Raw genomic sequence first — 9035 nt, 5'->3', positions numbered from 1 at the left:
GTGACTAGAGAATTCTGTCAATCACTATATTATGTGGAAGATTAACTCCCACTTGATTCAAGCGATTGAAGTACCCAGACAATCTGAGCACATGCTCACTAGTTGAGTGATTCTCCTCCATCTTTTAGCTATAGAACTTGTTGGAGACTTCATATCTCTCAACTCGGGTATTTGCTGGAAATATTAACTTCAACTCCTGGAACATCTCATATGGTCCATGACGTTCAAAACATCTTTGAAGTCCCGATTCTAAGCCGTTAAGCATGGTGCACTAAACTATCAAGTAGTCATCATATTGAGCTAGCCAAACGTTCATAACGTCTGCATCTGCTCCTGCAATAGGTCTGTCACCTAGCGGTGCATTAAGGACATAATTCTTTTGTGCAGCAATGAGGATAAACCTCAGATCATGGATCCAATCCGCATCAATGCTACTAACATCTTTCAACACAATTTTCTCTAGGAACATATCAAAATAAACATATGAAAGCAACAACGCAAGCTATTGATCTACAACATAATTTGCAAAATACTACCAGGACTAAGTTCATGATAAATTTAAGTTCAATTAATCATATTACTTAAGAACTCTCACTTAGACAGACATCTCTCTAGTCATCTAAGTGATCACGTGATCCAAATCAACTAAACCATATCCGATCGTCACGTGAGATGGAGTAGTTTTCAATGGTGAACATCACTATGTTGATCATATCTACTATATGATTCACGTTTGACCTTTCGGTCTCCGTGTTCCGAGGCCATATCTGTATATGCTTGGCTCGTCAAGTTTAACCTGAGTATTCCGCGTGTGCAACTGTTTTGCACCCGTTGTATTTGAACGTAGAGCCTATCACACCCGATCATCACGTGGTGTCTCAGCACGAAGAACTTTCACAACGGTTCATACTCAGGGAGAACACTTCTTGATAATTAGTGAGAGATCATCTTAAAATGCTACCGTCAATCAAAGCAAGATAAGATGCATAAAGGATAAACATCACATGCAATCAATATAAGTGATATGATATGGCCATCATCATCTTGTGCTTGTGATCTCCATCTCCGAAGCACCATCGTGATCACCATCGTCACCGGCGCGACACCTTGATCTCCATCGTAGCATCGTTGTTGTTTACGCCATCTATTGCTTCTATGACTATCGCTACCGCTTAGTGATAAAGTAAAGCAATTACAGGGCGTTTGCATTTCATACAATAAAGCGACAACCATATGGCTCCTGCCAGTTGCCGATAACTTCGGTTACAAAACATGATCATCTCATACAATAAAATATAGCATCACGTCTTAACCATATCACATCACAACGTGCCCTGCAAAAACAAGTTAGACATCCTCTACTTTGTTGTTGCAAATTTTACGTGGCTGCTACGGGCTGAGCAAGAACCGTTCTTACCTACGCATCAAAACCACAACGATAGTTTGTCAAGTTAGAGCTGTTTTAACCTTCGCAAGGACCGGGCGTAGCCACACTCGATTTCGCTAAAGTGAGAGATACAGACACCCGCCAGCCACCTTTAAGCACAAGTGCTCATAACGGTGAAACCAGTCTCGCGTAAGCGTACGCGTAATGTCGGTCCGGGCCGCTTCATCTCACAATACCGCCGAACCAAAGTATGACATGCTGGTAAGCAGTATGACTTGTATCGCCCACAACTCTCTTGTGTTCTACTCGTGCATATGACATCTACGCATAAAACCTAGGCTCGGATGCCACTGTTGGGGAACGTAGTAATTTCAAAAAAATTCCTACGTACACGCAAGATCATGGTGATGGCATAGCAACGAGAGGGAAGAGTGTTGTCCATGTACCCTCGTAGACCATGACCGGAAGCGTTTTGACAACGCGGTTGATGTAGTCGTACGTCTTCATGATCCGACCGATCCAAGCACCGAACGTACGGCACCTCCGTGTTCAGCACACGTTCAGCTCGATAACGTTCCCCGGGCTCCAATCCAGCAAAGCGTCGGGGATGAGTTTTGTCAGCACGACGGCGTGGTGACGATGATGATGTTCTACCAGCGCAGGGCTTCACCTAAACTCCGCGACGATATGACCGAGGTGGAATATGGTGGAGGGGGGCACGCACACGGCTAAGGAACAATCCGTAGATCAACTTGTGTGTCATGGGGTGCCCCCCTGCCCCCGTATATAAAGGAGCAAGGGGGAGGTGGCCGGCCCTAGGAGGGGGCGCGCCAAGTGTGGAGTCCTACTAGGACTCCCTAGTCCTAGTAGGATTCCACCTCCCTTGTTGGAGAAGGAGAAGGGGAAAGAGGGGGAGAGGAAGAAGGAAAGGGGGGTTGCGCCCCTTGTCCAATTCGGACCAGAGGGGGGGCGCAGGCCTCCTTCCTTTTGGCCTCTCTCCTCTATTCCCGTATGGCCCAATAAGGCCCATATACTCCCCGGCGAATTCCCGTAACTCTCCGGTACTCCGAAAAATACCCGAATCACTTGGAACCTTTCCGAACTCCGAATATAGTCTTCCAATATATCAATCTTTACGTCTCGGCCATTTCGAGACTCCTCGTCATGTCCCCGATCTCATCCGGGACTCCGAACTCCTTCGGTACATCAAAACTCATAAACTCATAATATAACTGTCATCGAAACCTTAAGCGTGCGGACCCTACGGATTCGAGAACTATGTAGACATGACCTAGAACTATTCTTGGTCAATAAACAATAGCGGAACCTGGATGCCCATATTGGCTCCTACATATTCTACGAAGATCTTTATCGGTCAAACCGCATAACAACATACTTTGTTCCCTTTGTCATCGGTATGTTACTTTCCCGAGATTCGATCGTCGGTATCTAATACCTAGTTCAATCTCATTACCAGCAAGTCTCTTTACTCGTTATGTAATGCATCATTCCGTAACTAACTCATTAGCTACATTGCTTGCAAGGCTTATAGTGATGTGCATTACCGAGAGGGCCCAGAGATACCTCTCCGACAATCGAAGTGACAAAACCTAATCTCGAAATACGCCAACCGAACATGTACCTTTGGAGACACCTGTAGTACTCCTTTATAATCACCCAGTTACGTTGTGACGTTTGGTAGCACCCAAAGTGTTCCTCCGGTAAACGGGAGTTGCATAATCTCATAGTTACAGGAACATGTATAAGTCATGAAGAAAGCAATAGCAATATACTAAACGATCAAGTGCTAGGCTAACGGAATGGGTCATGTCAATCACATCATTCTCCTAATGATGTGATCCCATTAATCAAATGACAACACATGTCTATGGTTAGGAAACATAACCATCTTTGATTAATGAGCTAGTCAAGTAGAGGCATACTAGTGACTATATGTTTGTCTATGTATTCACACATGTATCATGTTTCCGGTTAATACAATTCTAGCATGAATAATAAACATTGATCATGAAATAAGGAAATAAATAATAACTTTATTATTGCCTCTAGGGCATATTTCCTTTAGTCTCCCTGTCGGTGTCAAAACCGGCGGATCTCGGGTAGGAGGTCCCGAACTGTGCGTCTAGGCGGATGGTAACAGGAGACAAGGGACACGATGTTTTACCCAGGTTCGGGCCCTCTTGATGGAGGTAAAACCCTACGTCCTGCTTGATTGATATTGATATTGTGGATGTTTACAAGAGTGGATCTACCACGAGATCAAGGAGGCTAAACCCTAGAAGCTAGCCTATGGTATGATTGTAATGGTTGTTGTTGTTGTGGTGGTGGTGTCCTACGGACTAGAGCCATCCGGTTTATATAGACACTGGAGAGGAGTAGGGTTACATAGAGTCGGTTACAATGGTAGGAGATCTACGTATCCGTATCGCCAAGCTTGCCTTCCACGCCAAGGAAAGTCCCATCCGGACACGGGACGAAGTCTTCAATCTTGTATCTTCATAGTCTTGGAGTCCGGTCGATGATGATAGTCCGGCCGATGATAGTTCGGCTGATGATGGTAGTCCGGCTATCCGGACACCCCCTAATCCAGGACTCCCTCAGTAGCCCCTGAACCAGGCTTCAATGACGATAAGTCCGGCGCGTATATTGCTTGGCATTGCAAGGCGGGCTCCTCCTCCGAATGATAGAAGATTGTGAACACCAGGATAGTGTCCGGCTCTGCAAAATAAATTCCACATTCCACCATAGAGAGAATAATATATACACAAGTTCAATCTGCTGACGTTTTTTGCGGCATGACGTCACGCCACTACCAAGCCATTACTTGAATCATTTTTTACTCTACCACCTCAGCGCATTTAGCGAAGCGGTTTCCTTGGCATGTCTTGTCGAAGCAGAGATCGTGTTCCCCCTTAATCCGGGATTCTCATCAATACGGACGTGGGTAACCCAACCGCGCCATTGATGGTGACGCTTGGGGGATAAGCGAGTTTTACCAGGCCGGTGGGGGACGCGTAGACTTCGCCCGCCCATATAAGGGATAAGGATTCACCTTTTCACCTACGCCTTCTTCCTCCTTTGCTTATCCATATCCGCGCACTCGAGCTCCAGCGCCCAAGCCCGCACATCTCGTCTCAACCTTCCCCAGTCATGTCTGGAGCGGAAGGCAAGTGGATGACCTCCTCCGTTACGGAGGAGCACATCGAAAGACTGCGCAGCGCCGGCTACCTATCCGGCGACATCGCGCACCGGCTGCCCCTCATCCCCACCCCTAGGCCCCATGAGAGGGTCGTTTTTCTTCCCCACTTCCTCCGTGGACTGGGCTTTCCACTTCACCCATTTGTCCGGGGGCTCATGTTCTACTACGGCCTGGATTTCCATGATCTGGCGCCGAACTTCATCCTCAACATCACGGCGTTTATCGTCGTGTGCGAGGCCTTCCTCTGCATCCAGCCCCACTTCGGCTTGTGGCTCAAGACCTTCAATGTCAAGCCGAAGGTAGTGAAGGGCACTCAAGCGGAGTGCGGAGGCGCCATGTTGGGCAAGATGCCCAACGTCCTTTGGTTCGAAGGGGCCTTCGTGGAATCCGTCAAGGGGTGGCAATCGGGGTGGTTCTATATCACCGAGCCGCGCGATCCTACATGGGCGGCGGCCCCCGAGTTTAGATCTGGTATCCCCACGCAGCTCACCTCCTAGAAAGAGAAGGGCTTGCTGTGGGGTAGTTCGGAGGAGCTGACGGGACTCCAAGCCTGTATCCAGAAGCTGGTGAAGAAGCTCAGGCTGGTTAACGTGGTCCAAGTCATGCTCGTCCACCGGATTCTCCCATGCCAAGAGCGGGCATTCAATCTGTGGGAGTTCGATCCGGAACAGCACCAGGCGCTGAGCGGGCTCTTCGACACGATGTATGAAGGCGCCTGGAGGGTGCTGTTTAAGGGCCCCGAAGCCCCCGCATCCGTGACTGAAGATCACAGATTTCGCTCGCAGTGCCAAGCCGACGAGGTAAGTGATTCTACCCCTTTACGGGACACTTGCTTTTCATAGTTTGACTCTATGCGGGTTTTAATTTCCCCTTTTCCTTTGACAGGACTGGATGAGGAAGGCGGAGCAGATTATCTGCCCAGCTCCTATGCCAGAAAACCCAGTAGACGCCCGTCTAGCGAGGCTGCTGGTTCCGGCACCGCACGTGGTGCCGGAGAAGAAGGCCAAGAAGGAGGCCACGGGTGCTCGAAAGAGTTCCCGTTTTCAGGTGTCCGACGACTCCGGGGCGGACTCCTCCCCCGAAAACGAGGAGGAGAAAGAGGACTCTCTCCCAGAGGAGGGAGAGAGGAAGAGGAAGGCTTCCCCAACAGGGGAGGCCGAAGGGTCCAAGAGGGGAAGGACTATTCCCCCGGACAGCTCCGCCAACATCAACGTTGGCGAGGAAGAATGGCCTTCAAGGGCCAGGCCTCCGGCGAGATCGTAAGTATCCGGATTCCTGAATGATTTATAATTTCTTTTTCTGTGTCACATAGTGTCATTGTGATGCCGCATGCTGCCTGTATCCGGCCAATGATGATCTCCCCACTTCATCGAGCGGGTCATTGGCTCCGTCGGATGTAGACTCCATCCCGACCGCCTCCACCCCTCGCGACACCGAGGACGCCGAGGTTGGATCCCAAGAAGGGACCCATCAGGGGGAGGCTCCGGAGGCGCCACAAGGCGGCCTCCCGAACTTTGCGCCGGACTCCACATCAGAACCCGTAGTGGTTCCGGAGTCCGGTCGGCGGCCCCTTCGCACGAAGGGAAAGACCGTGACGCCAGCGGCTTCCGTCCAACCGGAGGCGCCGGACAATTTGTTGGAGGCGCTCTAGAGCCCTTCCATCGAGGAAGAACACCGCACTATTATGAGTGCGGTGATTCAGAAGGTACAGCTTGCCAAGAGCGGGCTGACCGAAGCCTGCAGTAGCCTTCTATCAGGCTTTGAGGTAAGAAGTTAAAAATATGCAATGTAATACCGCATAGACAGTAGCCCCTGATGCTCGGTTCGGTGTTCGGAAAGAAAAGCCGGACTGAGGATCTGACAAAAAAGAAGATATACGCAGGGTTGCTGAAAAATTATGTCAATATGGGTTGCAGGCTGCGCTGCTGACCTCTGCCACACTGACTGCGGAGGTCGGTGCTTTGAAGCAGGAGCTCGAGTGGTCCGAGCAAGAGCTCGGCCGCGCCAAGAAGCAGCTCCAGGACAAATAAGGTGAGTAACACCACTTTGAACTTGTACCTTACAGAAAATGATTTAGGTTGCAACAAAAAATAACAAGGATAACATGGGTACTGTAGGGGCCACGAACGAGGTGGCGACCCTGAAGGAGGCCGTGTCCACGGCCGAACACAATGCGGCCGAGGAACGAGCAGAGCGAGAAAAGCAGGAGGCGCGGGTGGTGGTGGTTCGGCAAGAGCTCCAGGCTCTCATGGAAAAGCATGAGAGTTTGGAGCGTGACTCAAAGACTCGAGAGTCCGAGCTTGCCTCGGCTCTCGAAAGTGCCAAAGCTGCCAAGGCCGATGCCCATAAGTCCCTTCATGAGATTGAGTTGGTGAGGAAGATAACGGCGGGTAAGGCATTTTTCATGCAAAGCAAGCATGTGAATGTAAATTACGTGTTACTTACCCGAATTCGGAGCTCTCCAGGGGCGTTTGCAGATCTGCCTCGTAGTGTGTCTGATGCCGCCGCATTCTACCGAGCCGAGGAGGGGAGCTCAACGGAGAATGTCTTCTGGTCTCAGTATGCTGAGGCCGGCCATCCGGTGCCTCCTAGTGACCAGCTGAAGCAGCTGGTCGAGCTCCACAAGGTGGCTGAGCAGGCCATGAAGGGCCTCGTAGTCCGGCTGTGGCCTGGAGAGGCCATGCCTGGGAGCTACTTCGGCCTCGTGCGACGGTTGGTGGATGCGTGCCCCTGGGTGGAGGTTATCAAGCGCTCCGCCTGTATTGAAGGTGCTCGTCGGGCCCTTGCCCGTGCAAAGGTGCATTGGGGCAAGCTGGATGCGGAGAAGCTAATCACTGACGCGCCACCAGCGGGCAAGGAATATTGTACGCCCGAGATGTACTATAAGACTGTCTTGAAGGGTGCCCGCAAGATTGCGGATGAGTGCCCCAGGGATGTAATTATTGAGTAAATTCGCAATGTGTTATCCTGTGCGCTGAAAACTTTGTTCATATGCGCTAAGCAACGCTTGTTAATTTAAAATATTACCTTCTGTGCGGCCGTTTATTAAATCTGAGAGATGGCAAGTCGTCGGCTTCAGCCCCCATGCCACGAGTGCTGGGGTGTTCGGGATAAACTTGAGCACTCTTGTTCCCATTTTTGGGTCCATCTAGGGAGGCTCTCAACACAACGAACAAGGCCACCGGACTTATGGTGCTTGAACACTCTCACTTAGCCATAGAGTTCTATAATTTTAAATTTCGGCGAAGCCCCTAGTATTCGGAAGACCGAATTCGGGGCGCTATCCACGCCTTCGTCGGACATTATCCGGTACTTCGCTCGAAGCGGCGTAGGTCTTTAAGGACCCGAAAAGACCTCTCGAACAGCGACCAGTCTCTCGCCTTATCATGACAGTCAGTTTTAGCTTTCTCCACTGAGGCGTTAACCCGGCTCAACCGGGGCGCAATCGCAGTGGTTCTCCCAGTGCTACCTTAGCCGATAGAACGGAATGTAAGGTGCCAAACATGGGAGCCGGGCAAACCCAACTATTGACCCAAGACATGATTCGGAGCCGATTCATATAATGCTATAAGTTCGGAGTGCCGCACTTGTGAAAGTGTTCGGACTTTATCACACCATAATGCGGGGAACATAAGCCCCTGGTGTATTTGGCTGTACCAAAATGTACGGATGCAACATGTCGTAAATGAACATATATATATATAAGGTAATGCAATTATGGGCAAAAGGTGCTACATTTTATTCGAGAAGATCTCCTATGAGTGCGGAATGATACAAATAGTGCGGAAAGCAAGGGATTGGACGAATTAAAGGCGTCTCCCTCCAGGGGTAGGCTGCGGAATGGTGTATTTAACAAATTTAATGCTCGTAATGGAGACCACCCGAGTGTTCGTTGTAGCCTTTGTCCCTCCCTGGCTATTGCATCATGAGTTCAGCAAGTTCGCCGCCGGACAGAGTTCTGTATAGAAAAGAGAGAAATAAAAGATAAAAAGAGTGACACACTTGGGAGCCCCTGGTGTGGTCGAACCGCACTCTGGGTCTGTTGTGGTTGTGCCTCTCCCCCTATGCCCATGGTATCTCCAGGGCGTAGTTATGTACGCGGAGAGTTTGTCTTACAATTGTGCGAGGGCTGGGGTTGAGGCCGCATTGCTACGCATGCTCGGAATGTGCCAGGTGGTCTTGGTTGATGTTGCTCCGGGCGCGTTTAGCCGTGTCCGGTCGTTTAACGGCCGGACTCGAAAATTGCCTTAAAAGGCTGCTCTGTACTTCTGCCACGAGAGCCGTTGTATGTTCCTCCGTTCGGAGGGAGCGTTCCGTGTTTCCATTGACCGTGATGACTCCACAAGGGCCTGGCATCTTGAGCTTAAGGTATGCATAATGCGGCACCGCGTTGAATTTTGCGAACGCGGTTCGTCCGAGCAGAGCGTG

The sequence above is a fragment of the Triticum aestivum genome, chromosome 2B, assembly GCF_018294505.1.
Source record: "Triticum aestivum cultivar Chinese Spring chromosome 2B, IWGSC CS RefSeq v2.1, whole genome shotgun sequence".
NCBI lineage: Eukaryota > Viridiplantae > Streptophyta > Magnoliopsida > Poales > Poaceae > Triticum > Triticum aestivum.
This window is presented reverse-complemented; position numbering follows the sequence as displayed.